General features: G+C 44.5%; 1 protein-coding gene across 1 annotated transcript in view; it reads right to left on the reverse strand.

Annotated features, from left to right (window-relative positions):
- Nucleotides 1–21,845, reverse strand: part of LOC141058178 (protein RD3-like) — a 47,675-nt gene that overhangs the window by 25,316 nt on the left and 514 nt on the right. The gene's annotated exons all lie outside the window — the stretch shown is intronic.

Consider the following 21,845-nt stretch of genomic DNA (forward strand, 5'->3'; position numbering starts at 1 on the left):
TGGACGCAGGTGCGAAAAGGAAGGAAAGGGGGAAAAAAAAACAAAAAAAAAAACGCGTGGGATATGATCCTGGGTGTAGCACCCACTTGGTTATAGCTGTATTTTCACTGAGACCTTATTATTGGTTGCTCTGGAGTAATTTTTGTGTGGTACAATTGAATATTGGATTGTGGGCATTGGCCATATTGCTGTTGGCTTATTATGGCCTGTGTGCCCTAACCAGTGAATATTTAGGGACACATGCATGGAATTATTTCATGCAGTGATTGTGCAATATTAGGGCCCTTGGTCTCCATGAGCAGGTTTATGGGGTGGTTGTTGTGATTAATTGCAGTGAGGTTGGACCACATGGTTGATATACAGGTTATTACAGCATAATCTATAATTGTGATATGTCATACTTCACTGTTATATATTGTGGGATGCTTCATATGTTTTTATTATGTTTTTAATTGTATTGCTGCATCAATAAAACATTGTTTTTGTACTGGTTCAGTGTGCGCTATTTGCAGTGGTTCTTTTTCTTTTCTCCTCTCATGTTTATTATTCCACTGTTGCTGCACCTAAACCTTCATTTATATATTTGTGATTGGTACAGTTGGTGCGCCCCATTTTTGTTATATATACTAGACAAAACCCTATCACATTGCATGGGTTCAGAAGTTTGTTCAAAAGGCAGCACCGCCTCTCGCGTACTTTTATGTTCACGTAAACGTCAATCAATTTGAATGGCTAATGACATGGAGTCATTAAGACCAGACTGGACAGGAAATCCCACCATAACATCTTTTACAGTTTCTGCCAGACCTTTCCGAAAGAGAGCTGCTAGGGCATCATCATTCCATTTAGTAAGGACCGCCCACTTTTGGAACTTCTGGCAATATAACTCCGCAGCATCCTGACCCTGGTTCAATGCCAATAAGGTTTTCTCAGCTTGATCAACAGCATTAGGTTCATCATACAACAACCCCAGGGCCTGAAAAAAACGCATCTACATTAGCCAGAATAGGATCTCCAGGTGTCAGAGAAAAAGTCCAGTCCTGGGGATCGCCGCGCAGCAGGGAGATGACAATTTTAAACTGCTGCACCAAGCTCCCTGCTGAATTAGGTTTCAAACCAAGAAATAGTTTACAGTTATTCTTGAAATTCCAAAATTTTGACCGATTTCCCGAAAACACATCAGGAGTAGGGATCTTTGGTTCTACAGCAGATGATTGAGCGAGATAGGCAGAAATTCCCCACACTTCAGCGGCGAGCTGCTCAACACGATCGAACAATTGCTTAGTCTCCATTAAGGAAAGAATCCTCCTACGGCCCCAGAGAAAAAGAGGAAAAAATATATAAAAAAAACTGACACTTTTTTTTCTTTTTTACAATTCTTTCCTTCTTTTGAGTACCCTAAAGTCTACAGTTTGGCTGGTGATTCTGTTATGAATGGGTCACCGAGGAGGATGGCAGGAACAGGCTAAGCCACCAGAAAACCAGAGAGGTTGGTAACTAAGCGGTTTGCAGACCCCTGATCCTATCAACACAACTAGCAGTAGCCATGGAGCGTTCCTACGATGTCCTAGACACCTCGGTACAGCCGGAGAACCAACTAAGGCTAAAGCCAGAAAGGTGAGATCTAAACTGCCCCGGAGCAGATCCCCAAAGGAATAGACAGCCCCCAAACATATTGTCGGTGAAACAAGATGAGACACAAACACACGCAGAGAACAGACTGAGCAAACTGTGGGGCCCAAGCTGTCTATACAAGACAGGACAAGACAGAAAAGATACTGTCTGCAATCACGCACAAAACCCTAAAAAATCCAACACATCTGATATACAAAAAACCTGATCCCACACGACCTCACCCCCGCTAGATCAGAACTCTGGTATGATCTGGAAGCAAAGCAAAAGATACTAACATAACAGGGGACTGAACAAACTGACACAAGCTGTAACATATGGAGCGGGGTCCAGCACTGCCCCAGCAGGGAGCACGCTGAACCCTAGCAACAAAGCAGAAAGCAAAAAAAAGGCACAACCAGATTAGATGCAAAGAATTAGCAAAAGAATCACTTAACTGAACCATGCAGGAGACAAAAGAACTCCAAATGCACAAGGAGGAAATCACCAGCCACCACCAAGGGAAGCCTGCTCAATTATATGCTCCCAGCCAGTAATCCCAGGTTCCCAATTATCGTCATCAGGTGGCAAACTTCCATCAACCTGGCCAGCACCACTACTCCCAGTAACCACCAGAGGGAGCAGAGGAACTCCAGCTCAGAAGTCCGAGCAAGGGAATTCACAACAGTTCCCCAACCCTAACTCTCATTTCCCTCTTTGTTTTTCCAATATAGTCAAGGGGGCACGTACAGGTGGCCTTGTACACCACTCTCGACGACCTACAGTTTACAAAGTCCAGAATAAAAAACTTTTCCTCTCGATGCACTAAAAAAAGTTTGCATTGCGACATGTACCGACATTTTGAACAATTTCCACACTTGAAAAATCTTATTGGCTTTCTGTCTAGCCATGTCCCTGCTTTTTGGGGCTTCTGATACAGGCTGTGCACCAGCCTATCCCCAATCGACCTGCCCCTCCAATAGGTGATGTTTGGTTTTGGTGACACAAAATTCTTTAAATTTGGATCATCTAGTAAGATGTTCCAAAGTTTTTCCATTATCCGGTAGACTCTTTCAGCCTGATTGTCAAAAGTACCAATCAGTCTCACCGCATTTGAAACATCTTTCTATGTATCTTTCCCCCTAAGGAGTGGAGATCTTTTTTTTTCATGGGCATTATTATATGATTTCACCAAAATGTCGGTCGGGTACCCCCTCTCCCTGAACCTGTGATCCAGATCCTTCGCTTGCTTTTTAAACGTTTCAATGTCCAAGCAGTTTCTTCTGATATGGAGAAATTGCCCCTTTGGTATCCCCCGTTTAAGGGATGTAGGGTGATGACTCTTCCACTGCAAAAAGCTATTTGTCGCAGTCGGCTTGCGATAAGTGCAGGTGTCAAGCCTTCCCTCCATGTTTTTTGTGATGGTAAGATCCAGAAAGGTTATACAGTTATCCTGACATTCAGATGTAAACTTCATGCCAATGGTGTTAATGTTTATCTCCTCAATGAACCTTCTAAAGTCCCCCTCCGGGCCAGACCACAAGATCAAAATGTCATCAATGTACCTGACCAAGAGGGGGATCGAGGACTGCCACCATCTCTCCTCCTCACAGAAAATAATGGTTTCCTCCCACCAGCCCAGGAACAGATTGGTATAAGTGGGAGCACAGGGGCTCCCAATAGCCGTGACCGTGAGCTGGTGGATCTTTAGGATGCAATCAGTGTCCCCACGGGGTCTAAATGAATCCCTAACATATGCTTGTTTCATCTAGGACAACTATTCCTCCTTTTTCCATCTACTTCACTGGTGTTGAGGGATTGTATTGTGTATTTTAACCGGGGTCTTGATGAGGGACCCAAGGATAGGTTCTACCTTTCTGATCATAATAATACATTATGTCCCAATTATGGTCTATTTATCTAGGTATCATTTACTCCTCTAATTTAATTTGTGTCCAGACATTTCTTTGTACCATAGATATGCTTGTAGTTTTATTATATACGGCGCATACTTGTGTTTCACAATGAGATTTCTTACATTATCTTTATCATTAGGATTTTTACATTATCTCTATTATCAGTATCATTACGCAGTATAAAGCGCCTGTGATTGACACTCTAAATTGAGTTCGGTAGCGCCGTGCAGGATTACTAACACTCAGTGTTATGAGAGGAGCTCAGCGTTCCACGGTGGAACGCAATGTGATTCAACAGGAAGCTCCCTCAATTTCCGGTCTGCGCATGTCAGATGACGCGTTATAGGAAATACATGCGCTCCAGTCTGGAACGCATGACGTGAATCTAACAAACGCTGGCAGGCCAAACCGGAAATACACTCTGTGGATTATAGTAAGTGAGGGGATCTTTATTATGTGCAAAATAATCGGCTATGGTACTCATGAATATCGCCAGAGCACCAGAGGGAGTGGGGTGCTTGCTGGCTGGTCAAATTTAAGGTATTAACGTCTGGACGACAATATTACCCGGTAAACACTGTTAAATGGGCAGGCCTGATTGGTCTTTGTCTTCATTGTGGGATATTTAAATCTCACCATACACAAGTTTAGTCAGGTATGCCTCTTCATCTGGACACCTCACATCTGTGGCACTGCTAGGTTCCTAATCGGGCCTCCTGATGAACCGCTAAGACGGGGAAACATGTCGAGGCTGGAGCTAAGTAGGGGTTAAAATCCCCACTATGTTTTCTTTGTCTACGCTGGATTGGGAAATAATATGAACTTTCCTTCTTTTTTTGACCAATTTGCTATGTGAATCTTGCATTGAATTTTACTTGTCTCATGTCACATGGTCACATGTCCTCTGTGTAGTGGGGGGGACTATTATTCCTGAATGAACTATTTCTGTACCCCATTTCATATGTGATATTTATACTGGGCATATCTTTTCTTCAGCTGTTATACAGCTTTTCTGTAATCCCCATTTCATGTGTGATATGCACATTGGGCATATCCTTGCCCGTGTTGATATACAGCTTTTTGTATTTGGGGATTATATCCTTAGTTTGGGGATTTTGACCTGTATCTATAGACAATAGAGTTATTGATGTTATAACCTGTCAGCATTTCATTCTTGTTAATTAAGTTCTATTCATTCATCCCTGCACTATTGCTTATTGTTTTCCCACCTGTAGATCATTAGAGGCTATCAGGGCTAGTCTGGGACAGCCGTCGCGGAGTGGGGGCGCCAAATAACCGTATGTTTTAGGGTGCCAACCTCCACTTCCAGGATGGGATAGCAGACTATTATAGGGAATTGGACAGGTTATGTCTATGCTGGCTTGTGTTATTGACAAAATACAATAACCAAGGTATATATGAGCATTTTATATGTAATATCATGACACACTTGTGCTCAGGTATAGGACAATCATGGATAAGTCGCTGCTATACATTAAACGTGAGTGTGGAGACCACAAAAATACGACCAAAAGATCCTATATCATCATGTTTATATTTCTTTATTAGAAAGGACACAAGAAGGACAAGAAGGGGACATGTGCAAATTGCAGACTAAAGTGCAGCAGTGCCTAAAGACACACTGGACCACCACCAGCCGCAGAGGGGAGGTAGTAAAGATATACAAATCTATTATTCAAGAGGCATTTAGTATATTAATAGGAAACAGAGGCAATAATCAAAGGTATATGAAGCTACACCAAAGAAGCCTGTATCACCTCAGGAAGAGGTGCAGGCTATATAGATAAATGTCTATAAATTATACACATAGAAAGAGCCACAATGCCCTAATATATTGCCTATAATATATGGTGTGCTTAATAAGACTATTGCCAATTGTTGTCATAAGCCTACATTATAATTAACAGGGAAATAATCCTTCCCACCAGGGGGCTTAACTGTCACCCACCCAAAAGGGGTTAAAAACCCCAAACCAACATTACCTCAGCAAGACCCTCAAATGACCAGGTAGTCCAGGTGTCACCCCAACGCGCGTTTCGGAGCCGTCCGCTCCTTCCTCAGGGGGCATGAGTGTAGAGCACTTATTACCCGTATTTATATGCGTCTACCGGAAGTGGTGCGGGCGCGTCACTCGCATGTCTCGTAGTGAGCGGAGCCTCCCACCCATGACGCGGCCGGATCTGCGCGGGCCCACGTGATCCGGCACCCGACATGGGCGGAGCCCCAACTCACATGGACACAGCGAGCGCGCCTGCGCAATCCAGATGATAATGCGGTGGCCATTTTTATACAGGGCAAAGCCAAGGGCAAACGTACACAATGTTATAAAAACAGTAAAGAGCCAAGCATCGGACTAACGCTATACCGGCATACAGCATACCTCATTATACCTAACTACTCAAGGGGGTGTAACAAAGAAGGGGGGAATTAGGAGGAGCAAAAATAATGATTTAACCCGTAAACCATCACCATTTCTCAGGCCAGTTTATATACTCAGAAGGACAACCAATCCCATTTACATTGTACTGTATCAAAACACCAAAAAGACTTTTTCATATACTCCCACTAAAGAGGAAACAGGGAGAAAAAATATGTCACATCATAGAGAGTCAGTACAGCATCCAGAGATGACAGCTCCCAACTATCCATGTCCCAGATGGGACTCCTCTAGCCGCTTGTGGAGGAGTTACCCTCATATCTTAAGGACACGAACCAGCTGTTACGTAAAATGGATGGCCTCATTTTGGATGGTGATACGCTGTTAGCCACTATGGATGTTGAATCGTTATACACTAATATTCGCCATAGTGATGGGCTACGAGCGACCAAATTCTGTTTATCAACATCTAATCTCTCCCCTGACTTGAGGGCCTTGGTTCTGGAGATCCTAGAGTTTTCCCTCACGCACAATTTTTTCACGTTCAGGGGGTCCTTCTTCCTGCAGCTCCAGGGGACAGCCATGGGGGCGGCATTTGCGCCGTCCTATGCCAATCTGTTCCTGGGGCTGTGGGAGAGGGACCTCCTGATGTCGGATCGGCTGTCATCTATGGAGCGCGTCCCCTTGTGGACGCGCTGCATAGATGACATCCTGGTGATCTGGCAGGGGGATGCGACATCGCTTGAGAGTTTTATTTTGGAACTAAATGAAAACAGTCTCAATATTCACCTTACTGCCACGTTTAATAGGGATAGGGTCGAGTTTTTGGATGTTTTATTGAGTAGAGGAGTAGAGGGGACAATACAAAGCACCATTTACAGGAAGCCAACTGCCACTAACATGCTCTTACATGCGTCCTCCTCACACCCGACACATATGGTGCTGTCTGTAACAGTCGGCCAGTTTCTGCGTCTTCGACGCTTGTGCTCAACTGATGAAGAGTTTGAAAATCAGGCAAGAGACTTGAAGGGTCGTTTTGCAGAGAGAGGATATAGTAATAGATCTATCAAAAGAGCCTATTTACGGGCTAAACATAGCAATAGAAACTCTCTCTTGTATAAAACTAATGTTGAGCCAAAAAATTCAGAGGTAGTGAGATTTATTACTGACTACAATGCACGATCAGAACAGGTAAGGGGGATTATAAATAAATCCTGGAATATCCTGAAGACAGACCCTATTTTAGCTAGGATTATTCCCGATAAACCCCAAATTACTTTCAGGCGGTCTAAAAATTTACGGGACCACTTAGTTCGGAGTCATTATATAGGGGACCCCCCCCAGGACGTTTCTGGATGAGTTTCGTCGGTTTCGGAAGGGGGTAGTGCGGCATGTGGCCACTGTGTGGCATGTGTTAACATGATTAAAGATGACACTTTTACAGACTCTTTGGGACAGAAACAATACAAGATTGTTAAAACTATTAATTGTTTGTCCCGGAATGTCATCTATTATGCTACATGCCCTTGCTCCCTGATCTATATAGGGCTTACCACCCGACAATTGAAAGTTAGGATCAGGGAGCATGTTTTGGGCATACAAGCCGCGGCAAGTGAAGAAGATATCCACCTGCTCAAAACACTACCAAAGCATTTTAAAATATACCATAATTGTGATAGTAGTGGCCTGAGATTTAAAGGTATTGACATGGTGGATGTGGGGATTCGGGGAGGAAAAATATCCCAAAGGTTAGCTCAAAAAGAGACGCGTTGGATATGGACCCTTAATACGGTACATCCGACTGGATTGAACGAAAGTTTATCCTATATTCCATTCCTGTGAGGTGGTTGTCCGGTTTGGGACGGTGCTGATGCATACGGAGGTGCAGCGGTTGTTGTTTTTAATTTTTTATTTGTCTGTTTCAATTTTTAATCAATTGTTCGTTTTTTAGTTTTTCACTTTGGAGCCATTCTCGGATTTCCGTATACACTACACTCGGTGGTGTGACTGAAGTTGTCAAGCTATCTTGGATTATCCGTGGGAGAGTCTGGGAAGATGAGTGATGTGGAGTCGGGCATATCCAAATGAAGAAGGCTGTATATCCCTGGCGGCGGAGGTGTTCTCACCTCGAAATAATGTAAAGAACTTGATACAGACAACGGTTTATTTGGACTCTAATGTACCTAGTATCTATGGAACATTTTGCCTTCGGGCATAGTGTATAATGATTACCCATATATATATATGGGATTTTTTTGATTTTTGTTTTTCGTTACTCATATATGCATATACTAACGGATATGAGCACAGATATTTGGAGATATGGTTCTATTCCAGTCTGTAATATTGCCCCATGTATTGATGCTGTATAGAGGAGAGCCAATTGTGTATATCTGTGTGTCGGGTGTCCACCAGTTTAATGGGATTATTTCTGGATGTACAGTGGATGGATATCTCGACACTTGTCCCGGGCGGGATACCCTCTCGTATCCCATCGGGGACATGGATAGTTGGGAGCTGTCATCTCTGGATGCTGTACTGACTCTCTATGATGTGACATTTTTTCTCCCTGTCTCCTCTTTAGTGGGAGTATATGAAAAAGTCTTTTTGGTGTTTTGATACAGTACAATGTAAATGGGATTGGTTGTCCTTCTAAGTATATAAACTGGCCTGAGAAATGGTGATGGTTTACGGGTTAAATCATTATTTTTGCTCCTCCTAATTCCCCCCTTCTTTATTACACTCCCTTGAGTAGTTAGGTATAATGAGGTATGCTGTATGCCGGTATAGCGTTAGTCCGATGCTTGGCTCTTTATTGTTTTTATAACATTGTGCACGTTTGCCCTTGGCTTTGCCCTGTATAAAAATGGCCGCCGCATTATCATCTGGGTTGCGCAGGCGCGCTCGCTGTGTCCATGTGAGTTGGGGCTCCGCCCATGTCGGGTGCCGGGTCACGTGGGCCCGCGCAGATCCGGCCACGTCATGGGTGGGAGGCTCCGCTCACTACGAGACATGCGAGTGACGCGCCCGCACCACTTCCGGTAGGCGCATATAAATACGGGTAATAAGTGCTCTACACTCATGCCCCCTGAGGAAGGAGCGGACGGCTCCGAAACGCGCGTTGGGGTGACACCTGGTCATTTGAGGGTCTTGCTGAGGTAATGTTGGTTTAGGGTTTTTAACCCCTTTTGGGTGGGTGACAGTTAAGCCCCCTGGTGGGAAGGATTATTTCCCTGTTAATTATAATGTAGGCTTATGAAATCAATTGGCAATAGTCTTATTAAGCACACCATATATTATAGGCAATATATTAGGGCATTGTGGCTCTTTCTATGTGTATAATTTATAGACATTTATCTATATAGCCGGCACCTCTTCCTGAGGTGATACAGGCTTCTTTGGTGTAGCTTCATATACCTTTGATTATTGCCTCTGTTTCCTATTAATATACTAAATGCCTCTTGAATAATAGATTTGTATATCTTTACTACCTCCCCTCTGCGGCTGGTGGTGGTCCAGTGTGTCTTTATGCACTGCTGCACTTTAGTCTGCAATTTGCACATGTCCCCTTCTTGTCCTTCTTGTGTCCTTTCTAATAAAGAAATATAAACATGATGATATAGGATCTTTTGGTCGTATTTTTGTGGTCTCCACACTCACGTTTAATGGCTTGTGTTATTGGTATACACTGGGTTGGTGAAATTTTAATATTTATGAATAAATTTATTTTATTGGGAATTTATGTTCGCACTAATTATGTGGTGACCCTAGATGAACATGACAAGCGTCAGAAAGTATTCCATATAAATATGTTGAAGGCTCATCATGACAGGGAGACCTGTCTCTTACCTGTCTGTAGAATGCCTGAAGAAGGCGGGTTGGAACCGGACACGCACTCGGGAGCTGACTTGTAAGTCAACCCCCATGCACGTGCATAAAGACTGAGGTGTAGTGAAATATGTATATGTATGGATGTATGATCAGCGGTAACTTAGCATCTGTTCTAGGCTGCAGCTCTTCACAAAGGTCATGACCTATGTTATCCTGAGAAAAATACAGTCTTCCTGGTCTCACCCCAGGGGGAATTTTCTGAGAACACACTAAAGCCCCCGTCTCACATAGCAAGATCGCTGTTGCGTCACCAATTTTGTTACGCAACAGCGATCTCGCTACATGTGACATAGCGGCGATCAGGCCCCTGCTGCGATGTCGCTGATCGTGCTCGAATGTCCAGGGCCATTTTTTAATCGCTGGTGTCCCGCAGGCCAGCATGCATCGCTGTGTTTGACAGGGACAACGACGAGCGACCTCAATACTACAGGTCTGAGAGACAGGGTCCCAACAACCCTCGTATCGTTCCATATCGTTGCTACGTCGCTGGTGAGATCTGACTGTTTAACAGCTCACCAGCGACCACGTAGCGACCACTAGCGATCCCTACTAGGTCATATCGTTGTCGGGATCGTTGGTGCGTCGCCAAGTGTGACGGTACCCAAAGTGGAAACATGTCACACCTTAAGACTCTTTTGAGGGAAAGGCCAATTGCAGCCTGACACTATTCACTATGAGAAAGGTCACACAAATAGTGTTCAAAGACAAATAATGTATTCATTGGTAAAATAGCCAGGATCCAGTCACAAACCAAGGATTGAAGTATGGACATGAGAGGCTGGTCTGGAGGTCTGATCTCCAGGTTGAATCTATAGATTAGACCTTTACACATATAAACTTGTTCACAGTTGAGGGGACAGCCAAGCTGATGTGATCCATTTTATTATCAATCCCCCACTCAGAGAGCAAGAGTCAGACTACAAAGTTTAGACATTTCTGTAAGTTTTCTCCCTCTTATTTCTATATCTGTTTTGCATATTTGTATGTCACTTTTTATTTCCATATTTTTATATTGTTTTCTTGTAAGCACTGTACCTTTTCTATTAAAGCTTAAAACTTTAATAAGTTTGAACCTTGTATGCAGTAAAGAATCCATAGCCTTAGAGTGCATGCTCCTGGTGTTTGGTATATAGTAGTAATATTTCCGGGACTCATCACCCTTGTGTTCGGTGAGATGTTGTCAGCGTGTATGAAGCAGGGTGTGTGATCTGTGTCGGGGTATGATTTATGCTCCCACTAAACAGAGGTTGAATGCTGGACTGAGTGAGAGGAGATAGATTAACCCTTGCAGGCACAACCCCAAGTCACATGCTGAGCAGTGGGTACGTGACACACCCCTCAGTGCTCTGTCCCCCTGACCCCACAATACCCCCATCCTCTCACATTCACTCTCCGTGCCCTGTCCCCCCTCACTCACAATACCCCCATTCTCTCACATTCTCCCCTAGTGCCCTGTTGCCCCTCGCCCACTTCAGCCTCCACAATACCCCATCCTCTCACATTAACCCCCGCCCTAGCCCCCCCAATATCCCCATCCTTTCACATTCACCCCCTGTGCCCTGTACACCATCCCCCACAATACCCCCATCCTCTCACATTCATCCCTAGTGCCTTGTTGCCCCTCGCCCACTTCAGCCTCCACAATACCCCCATCCTCTCACACTATCCCCCCAACCTAGCCCCCCCAATATCCCCATCCTCTCACATTCACCCCCCAGTGCCCTGTACACGCTCCCCCACAATACCCCCATCCTCTCACATTCATCCCACAGTGACCATGACATGCCTAAGCTGAACGAGTTTAATAAATTCCATCCCCACTTACAGATGAAGTTTGCAGGCAGTGACTGAGGCAGGACCAGTAACAGTCTAGTGTACGCACACAGAGGGCACTAGGACCTAGTGTGGCTGAGACAACCAGAGCCTGCACAGCAGAATCTGCAGCTGCTGCCGGCCTGGAAGCAGCTGCTTATGTGAGACTGCAGCATCGTACAATGCACGGACAGGTTCTGCAACCTGCCGCGGTGCAGTCTGCCAGACAGGGAAGCCAGCATTGTGCTGCTCTCTCCATGACACATCAGATACGCCAAATGACAAAAGTGGCCATGTCTCCCAGTGGGCTCCTGCATGTGACTGGGCTCGGGGCAATGGACTCCTCTGCCCCCCCCCCAGCAGCTACGCTACTGGATAGTGACTAATGGATCAGTTAAAAAAAATGCATAAACTCAGATGGAAGTTGGAAGTACAAAGCATGACCAACAGTGGTTCCCTGAAGCATATTTCTATAGCAAAAATAATGTAGGTACACTGATGTTTGTAAAAAATCACAGGCGTGAACCAGGTAAATAAAACCTATGACTGGCAGCTAGAAGTAGCTGCTGGGGGTTTAAATAGTGAGTAATCCTGCCCAAAGCTCATACAGGAAAGCGGATTACAACAGATACAACCCCTGGCAAAAATTATGGAATCACCGGCCTTGGAGGATGTTCATTCAGTTGTTTAATTTTGTAGGAAAAAAGCAGATCACATTAGCTCCTATACTCTATAATGACCCCTGCATTAGCTCTCACGCTGTATATTGGCTCTCGCATTAGCTCATCCATTGTACAATGACCCCCGAATTAGCTCTAGCACTGTATAATGGCCCCCGTTGTAGCTCCCATTCCTTTGATACTGGTCTCTGTCTGTGGCTACAACTTGCACAGCTCAGCTATATAAGAACTAAATAGAAGAAAATAGAAACAGATAGTGGGTGTGTATAGAGGCCGGTGTATGGGTACAGCTCCCTGAATGTACCCAGGTGACCCTAAAAGAAATACTGTTGTCTGGACAAGTCCCCAAAGAGGGAACCAGAAAGAAAAATGGAATTAGAAGAGAGGGAGGTAATATATTACTCATATAAAGAAGAAGCTGCGCCCCCTGGTATGTCTTCTCTTTTATTCCCTTTTCTGCCTTTGGGGGGGTCTTGTCCAGACTGAGTATATGATCAGGGGTCTATGTTGTGAGTTCATTTTCCCCTTCACTACTGAGGCCCGAGGAACTCCCTCTTCTGGTGAAGAAAGGTAGTGAGCCTGATTGTCAAACACCTGGGGCTGATGATGATGACTGGCTGAGTGGAGTTAATGACTGGATATAAGGCTGCCGACGCCCTTCTGGCCTGCGGCCTGCGGGTGATTTCTCTGTGGACTTCTAGGAAACCAGTCTGATTCCTGCTCATCTAAAGCTAAGATTTCTGCTTTGCCTTTTTGCATTAGTGTTTTGTTTTCCTTGCTTTTCTGGATTCTGCCATTCCCTGCTGGGGTGAGCTGAATCTCCTCTTGCCTGTTGCTCTGTCTTCAGAATATTCCTGAGTACTGACAGCTTTTTTGAAGCCTAGCGTCTTCAGGGCCTTTTTTACTGTCAGTTTGTTGGCTCTTATTTTCATAGGGTTTTTCACAGATTGCAGACAGCAGCCTTCCTGTCCTTTCCTATCTAAGCTAGCGTGGGCCCCATCTTTGCTCAGTCTATAGCTTTCTGTCTGTGTTTTGTTCTTTCTTCTTGCTTCACCGTCATTATATGTGGGGGGGCTGCCTTTTGCTTTGGGGTCTGCTCTGGGGCAGTTTAGATTTCCCTTTCTGTCTTTTGGCTATGTAGTCCTCCGGCTGTGATCGTAGGAGCCCCCCACGGCTACTGCTAGTTGTGTTGATAGGTTCAGGGGTCTGCAATCCGATAGCTGCCAACTTCTCTGGTTTTCTGGACTTAGCTAGCATTTCTATTTTTGCCTTCTACGGTGACTCAATCATAACAGAATCACCCGCCATACCGCAGATTCTAGGGTACTCAATAGCAGGAAAGAATTGTATAAAAAAAAAAAAAAAAAAAAAAAAAAAAGGTGTGTATATTTTTTCCTCTATATCTCTGAGGCCGTAGGGGGAATTTTTTTTTTCTCTCAATGGAGATAAAGAAATTGTCTGATCGTGTGGAGCAGCTCGCTGCGGAAGTGCGGGGAATTTCCGCCTACCTTGCTCATTCACATGCTGCTGAACCAAAGATTCCTACACCTGATGTATTTTTTGGGGATCGGTCTAAATTTTTGAATTTCAAAAATAATTGTAAATTATTTTTTGCCTTGAAGCCTAACTCGTCAGGGAGCTCCGCGCAGCAGGTTAAAATTGTCATCTCTTTGCTGCGTGGCGATCCCCAGGATTGGGCGTTTTCTTTGAAACCAGATGATCCTATTCTGACTAATGTGAACGCATTTTTTCAGGCCTTGGGGTTGTTCTATGACGAACCTAATGCCATTGATCAGGCTGAAGAGACCCTGATGGCATTGAACCAGGGTCGTGATTCTGCAGAATTGTACTGTCAAAAATTCCGAAAGTGGGCAGTACTTACTACCTGGAATGATAATGCCTTGGCTGCTCTCTTTCGGAAGGGGTTGTCAGAAGCCATAAAAGATACTATGGTGGGATTTCCTGTTCCCTCTGATCTTGATGATTCTATGTCTTTAGCCATTCAGGTTGATCGGCGTTTACGCGAACGCAGAGCTGCACGAGAGGTGTTGCCACCTGTTGAACAGATGTCTGAACCTATGCAATGTGATAGAGTTTTTTCCAGAGAGCAGTGTCAGGCGTTCAGAAGGCGTAATAAGTTGTGTTTTTTCTGTGGAGATGCCTCGCATATTATTTCTGTCTGTCCTAAACGCGAGAAACGCTTTGCACACACGTTTTCTGTTGGTGGTGTTCAACCTAAGTTTCTTCTGGCAATTACTCTGATCTGCTCCCTGTCCACATTTTCCGCCAAGGCTTTTGTGGATTCGGGAGCAGCTCTAAACCTAATGGACTTGGATTTTGCTAAACGTTGTGGATTTCCGATGACACCTCTGCAGACGCCTATCCCTTTTTTGGGGGATTGATGCTACTCCTTTGGCTAAAAATAAACCTCAGTTTTGGACCCAGGTGGTAATGCGGGTCGCCCCAGACCATCAAGAAAATTGCAGGTTTTTGGTGTTACATAAGCTGCATGATACTATTGTTCTGGGGTTTCCCTGGTTACAAATTCATAATCCAGTTTTGGATTGGAAATCTGTGTCTGTGGTGAGTTGGGGTTGTCGGTGTGCCTTTAGTGAGGCTCCGGTGTTTTCCACCTCTCCTCAGTCGCATGATGTTCCTGATTATTTGGCGGACTTTTATGATGTATTTAGTGAGAATGAGTCTGCGTCTCTGCCTCCTCATAGGAGTTATGACTGTGCTATTGAACTGAGCCCGGGGTGTAAATTTCCCAAGGGTCGGCTCTTCAATTTATCTGTACCCGAGCACGAGGCTATGCGATCCTATATTAAGGAGGCGTTGGAGAAGGGTCATATTAGACCATCCTCGTCACCCTTAGGTGCCGGTTTTTTTTTTGTAGCCAAAAAGGATGGATCATTAAGACCTTGTATTGATTATCGTGCTCTCAACAAAATTACTGTTAAATATCAGTATCCGTTACCCCTGATTTCTGATCTATTCTCCAGAGTTAAAGGTGCTTGCTGGTTTACCAAGCTTGACCTCAGGGGGGCGTATAATCTTATTCGCATGAAGCATGGGGATGAATGGAAGACGGCGTTTAATACTCCGGAGGGACATTTTGAGTACCTGGTGATGCCTTTTGGGCTCACTAATGCCCCTTCTGTCTTCCAGTGCTTCATGAACGATATTTTCCGAGATTTTGTCGATAAATTTTTGATTATCTATCTGGATGATATTTTGATCTTCTCCAAGGATTGGGATTCTCATGTGGAACATATTCGGACTGTGTTCCGGATCTTGAGGGAGAATTCCCTGTATGTCAAAGGATCTAAATGCCTTTTTGGAGTACAGAGGATTTCTTTTTTGGGATTTATTTTGTCCCCGTCAACTATTGAAATGGACCCGGCCAAGGTACAGGCCATTTACGATTGGGTTCAGCCCACTTCTTTGAAGGCCCTCCAGAAGTTTTTGGGTTTTGCTAATTTTTATCGGAAATTTATAGCAAAATTTTCTAGTATTGCCAAGCCATTGACTGATTTGACTAAGAAGGGTGCTGATGTGTTAAATTGGTCTCCGGAGGCTGTTTCTTCCTTTCAGGAGCTGAAGCGAAGATTCACCTCCGCCCCGGTTTTGCGGCAACCTGATGTCTCACTTCCGTTCCAGGTAGAGGTGGATGCTTCTGAGATTGGTGCAGGAGCTATTTTTTCCCAAAAGGATCCTGTAACATCTAAAATGAATCCCTGTGCTTTCTTTTCCCGAAAGTTCTCTCCATCTGAACATAACTATGATGTGGGGAATCGGGAACTGTTAGCCATGAAATGGGCATTTGAGGAGTGGAGACATTGGTTGGAGGGAGCTAAGCATCAAGTCGTGGTCCTTACTGACCACAAGAATTTGATTTACCTAGAGTCGGCTAAGCGCTTGAACCCTAGACAGGCTAGGTGGGCCTTGTTTTTTACACGTTTTGATTTTGTGGTTTCTTTTCTTCCTGGAACTAAGAATGTCAAGGCTGACGCCCTCTCTAGGAGCTTCTTTGCTGATTCTCCTGTGGTGACCAAGCCTGCTACCATCTTAGGCGAAGGGATAGTTCTTTCTGCCATCTCGCCCGATTTGAGACGTGCTCTGGAAGAGTTCCAGGAGGACAAACCTGAGCGTTGTCCCAGTGGAAAGTTGTATGTTCCTGACCAGTGGAAGAAGAGAGTGATGTCTGAAGTTCATTGCTCTGCTTTGGCTGGTCATCCAGGTATTTTTGGTACTAGAGATCTGGTGAGTCGGTCTTTTTGGTGGCCCTCCTTGTCTCGTGATGTCAGGAATTTTGTGCAGTCCTGTGGGACGTGCTCCCGGTCTAAATCGTGTTCTCGCTCTAGTGGGTTGTTGATGCCTTTGCCTGTCCCCAAGAGGCCATGGACCCATATTTCAATGGATTTCATCTCTGATATGCCTGTCTCTCAAAGGATGACTGTTATTTGGGTGATTTGTGATAGGTTCTCTAAGATGGTTCATCTTGTACCACTCCCTAAGTTGCCGTCTTCCTCTGAATTGGTTCCCCTGTTCTTACAACAGGTGGTTCGCTTGCACGGGATTCCTGAGAACATTGTATCTGACAGAGGAGTCCAGTTTGTGTCTAGATTTTGGAGAACTTTCTGTTCCAAGCTGGGAATTCAGTTGTCCTTCTCCTCTGCTTTTCACCCTCAGACCAATGGGCAGACAGAGAGAACAAACCAGACCTTGGAGTCATATTTGAGATGTTTTATTTCTGCTGATCAGGATGATTGGGTTTCATTTTTGCCCTTTGCCGAATTTGCTTTAAATAATAGAGCTAGTTCTGCCACTTTGATGTCTCCTTTTTTTTGTAACTTTGGGTTTCATCCTCGATTTTCTTCAGGGCAGGTGGAGCCCTCTGCCTGCCCAGGGGTTGACACTGTGGTGGAGAGAATGCACCAGATCTGGGACCAAGTGGTGGATAAGTTATCTCTCTCCCAGGAAAAGGCCCAGCGGTTTTCCAACCGACATAGGACCATTGGTCCCCAATTTAAGGTTGGTGATATGGTGTGGTTATCATCAAAAAATATTGCTATGAAGGTGGCTTCTCCTAAGTTTAAGCCTAGATTTATTGGACCTTACAAGATTTTGGAGATTATTAATCCGGTCTCTTTTCGTTTGGCTCTTCCTGTCACATTTAAAATCCATAATGTGTTCCATAAATCTTTGTTGAAGAGGTTTGTTGAACCTGTTGTTCCGGGAGTTGCACCTCCAGACCCTGTATTGGTTGTAGGTAACATGGAATATGAGGTAGAGAAAGTACTGGATTCCCGTCTGGCTAGACGGAGACTCCAGTATTTGGTTAAGTGGAAGGGTTATGGTCAGGAGGATAATTCCTGGGTCTCTGCCTCTGATATTCATGCCAAAAGATTGGTGCGTGCCTTTCATCGGGCTCACCCTGATCGCCCTGGTGGCGTGGTTGAGGGTTCGGTGACCCCTCCTCAAGGGGGAGGTACTGTTGTGAGTTCATTTTCCCCTTCGCTACTGAGGCCCGAGAAACTCCCTCTTCTGGTGAAGAAAGGCAGTGAGCCTGATTGTCAAACACCTGGGGCTGATGATGATGACTGGCTGAGTGGAGTTAATGACTGGATATAAGGCTGCCGACGCCCTTCTGGCCTGCAGGTGATTTTTTTGTGGACTTCTAGGAAACCAGTCTGATTCCTGCTCATCTAAAGGTAAGATTTCTGCTTTGCCTTTTTGCATTAGTGTTTTGTTTTCCTTGCTTTTCTGGATTCTGCCATTCCCTGCTGGGGTGAGCTGAATCTCCTTTTGCCTGTTGCTCTGTCTTCAGAATATTCCTGAGTACTGACATAGCTTTATTGAAGCCTAGCGTCTTCAGGGCCTTTTTTACTGTCAGTTTGTTGGCTCTTATTTTCATAGGGTTTTTCACGGATTGCAGACAGCAGCCTTCCTGTCCTTTCCTATCTAAGCTAGCGTGGGCCCCATCTTTGCTCAGTCTATCTTTCTGTCTGTGTTTTGTTCTTTCTTCTTGCTTCACCGTCATTATATGTGGGGGGCTGCCTTTTGCTTTGGGGTCTGCTCTGGGGCAGTTTAGATTTCCCTTTCTGTCTTTAGGCTATGTAGTCCTCCGGCTGTGATCGAGGGGCCTAGGGCACCGTAGGAGCCCCCCACGGCTACTGCTAGTTGTGTTGATAGGTTCAGGGGTCTGCAATCCGATAGCTGCCAACTTCTCTGGTTTTCTGGACTTAGCTAGCATTTCTATTTTTGCCTCCTACGGTGACTCAATCATAACAGGTCTATATGTGACCATCTATACGCACCTACTAGCTGTTTGTATTTTCTTCTATTTGGCTCTTTATCATATATATTCATCATCAACTTTGTGGGATTATTTTTTTTAATAAAAAGTTATGTACTGTAATTGGGTTTTCATGCTTGCCACCCTGGATTTACAATGAGATGATAGGACCCTCACCCCGGCTACAGGACCAAGTCACAGGGTGTGTGTGTATATATGTGTGTATATATACTGTATAGGTAGATAATAATAATAATAATAATAATAATCTTTATTTTTATATAGCGCTAACATATTCCGCAGCGCTTTACAGTTTTTGCACACACATCATCACTGTCCCCGATGGGGCTCACAATCTAAATTCCCTATTAGTATGTCTTTAGAATGTGGGAGGAAACCGGAGTACCCGGAGGAAACCCACATACAAACTCCTTGCAGATGTTGTCCTTGGTGGGATTCGAACCCAGGACCCCAGCGCTGCAAGGCTGCAGCGATAACCACTGAGCCACCGTGCCGCCCTAGATATTTGAAATATACGGCTGCCAAACATTCCAGGCATTTACTGATCTTCAATATAGCAGCAAAAAAATGAAGGCGGCAAACCATTTAGACAAAATGAAAAAAAAGAGTCTTGGTTCTCCTGGAAAAAGATTCTCAGTAGAACCGAAACATTGCTGAGCCCCAATGTGTTGAGTTCATTTTCTCCTTCACCATTGAGGTCTGATGAACTCCCTCTTCTGGTGAAGGAAGGTAGTGAGGCTGATTACCAAGCACCTGAGCAGGATGATGATGACTGGGTGACGGGAATTGCTGACTGGATATAAGGCAGCCGACGCCCTTCTGCCTTGCTGGTGATTTCTCTGAGGGATTCTAGGAGACCAGTCTGATTCCTGCTCCTCAAAAGCTAAGTTTTCTGCTCTGCTTTTTGCATTTGTGTTTTGGTTTTGTTTTGCCTTGTTTTTCTGGATTTCTGCCATTCCCTGCTGGGGTGAGCTGAATTCCTTTTTGCTCTGTCTTCAGAAAATACCTGAGTACTGATATAGTCTTTTTGAAGCCTAGCGTCTTCAGGGCTTTTTTTCCCTATCAGTCTGTTGGCTCATATTTTGATAGGGTTTTTGCGGATTGCAGACAGCAGCTTTTCTATCCTGTCCTATTTAGTTAGCTTGGGCCCCGTCGTTTGCTCAGCCTATCTTTCTATCTGTGTTAGTGTTTTTTCATCTTGCTTCACCGTCATTATATGTTGGGGGCTGCCTATTGCTTTGGGGTCTGCTCTGGGGCAGTTTAGATTTCCCTTTCTGTCTTTAGGCTATTTAGTTCTCCGGCTGTGATCGAGGGGTCTAGGGCACCGTAGGAACCTCCCACGGCTACTGCTAGTGGTTGTTGATAGGTTCAGAGGTCTGCAATCCGATAGCTGCCAACTTCTCTGGTTTTCTGGACTTAGCTAGTATTTCTGTTTTTGCCTCCTACGGTGACTCATTCATAACACAATGAGCTATTAAAACGCTATTTTTTAATTTTGTTAATGGTGCTCTGCCTTCATTTTTTTGCTACTATAGATTTTTACATTTACCTGTGTATATATTATATATACAGTATATGTATATGAAGAGGGAAAGTCACATATTCTTCTCTGTGCTGTCCTGCAGCTGAGGTGACGTCTATTAGGGCAGAGCATTATACTGACCTCTCATGTCAGTCGCTCTGAGGCACAAGGAGATTTATGGCAGCTGATTTGCACTCACAGAGACGCCTTCTGAGCTGTATAAAAGTTCAAGCAGCCACCACAAATCTACTGTGCCTCAGATACAAGACCACAAACAATAAACCATCTAGGACTTGTCAGGAGGGGAGCAGCGTCCTGCCCCTCATCACTGCACAGACACCTCAGGGCCCCCGAGTTCTTACTCACACTCTCACAGCATGGTGTCTTGCTCTGACATAGTGACCTCTCTCCTGCAGACACACAGGGAGCAGTATGGGCGTGTCTACAGTTTGCTGAAGGAAGCTTAAAGGTATAGTGTCCCTGCACTATACAGAGAAGCTTAACTTCATCGGTGAGCACACGCTGACATGGTTAACAGTAGCAGATGCTCTGGGTGTGGGTGGGCCCCCTCAGAGCAATCACTCAATTCTGAGGGAAAAAATTATGGAATCATGAAAAACAAACCAACAAAAAACACTCCAGCACATCACTAGTATTTTGTTGCACCACCTCTGGCTTTTCTAACAGCTTGCAGTCTCTGTGGCATGGACTTAATGAGTGTCGAACAGTACTCTTCATCAATCTGGCTCCAGCTTTCTCCCATTGCTGTTGCCAGGTCAGCTTTGCAGGTTGGAGCCTGGTCATGGACCATTTTCTTCAACTTCCACCAAAGATTTTCAATTGGATTGAGATCCGGACTATTTGCAGGCCATGACATTGACCTTATGTGTCTTTTTTCAAAGAATGTTTTCACAGTTTTTGCTCTATGGCAGGATGCATTATCATCTTGAAAAATGATTTCATCATTCCACAAACATCCTTTCAATTGATGGGATGAGAAAAGTGTCCAAAATATCAGCATAACCTTGTGCATTTATTGAAGATGTAATGACAGCCATCTCCCCAGTGCCTTTACCTGACATGCAGCCCCATATCATCAATGACTGTGGAAATTTGCATGTTCTCTTCAGGCAGTCACCTTTATAAATCTCATTGGAACGGCACCAAACAAAAGTTCCAGCATCATCACCTTGCCCAATGCAGAATCGCGATACATCACTGAATGACTTTCATCCAGTCATCCACAGTCCACGATTGCTTTTCCTTAGCCCATTGTAACCTTGTTTTTTCTGTTTAGGTGTTAATGATGGCTTTCGTTTAGCTTGTCTGTATGTAAATCCCATTTCCTTTTGGTGGTTTCTTACAGTTCGGTCACAGACATTGACTCCAGTTTCCTCCCATTCGTTCCTCATTTGTTTTGTTGTGCATTTTCTGTTTTGGAGACATATTGCTTTAAGTTTCCGGTCTTGGCGCTTTGATGTCTTCCTTGGTCTACCAGTATGTTTGCCTTTAACAACCTTCCCATGTTGTTTGTATTAGGTCCAGATATTAGACACAGCTGTGAACAACCAACATCTTTTGCAACATTGCGTGATGATTTACCCTTTTTTAAGAGTTTGATAATCCTCTCTTTTCAATTGACATCTCTCGTGTTGCAGCCATGATTCATGTCAGTCCACTTGGTGCAACAGCTCTC

Source organism: Dendrobates tinctorius, unplaced genomic scaffold (assembly GCF_039654945.1).
Source record: "Dendrobates tinctorius isolate UK_male_01 unplaced genomic scaffold, ASM3965494v1 ptg000211l, whole genome shotgun sequence".
In the NCBI taxonomy this organism is placed as follows: Eukaryota; Metazoa; Chordata; class Amphibia; order Anura; family Dendrobatidae; genus Dendrobates; species Dendrobates tinctorius.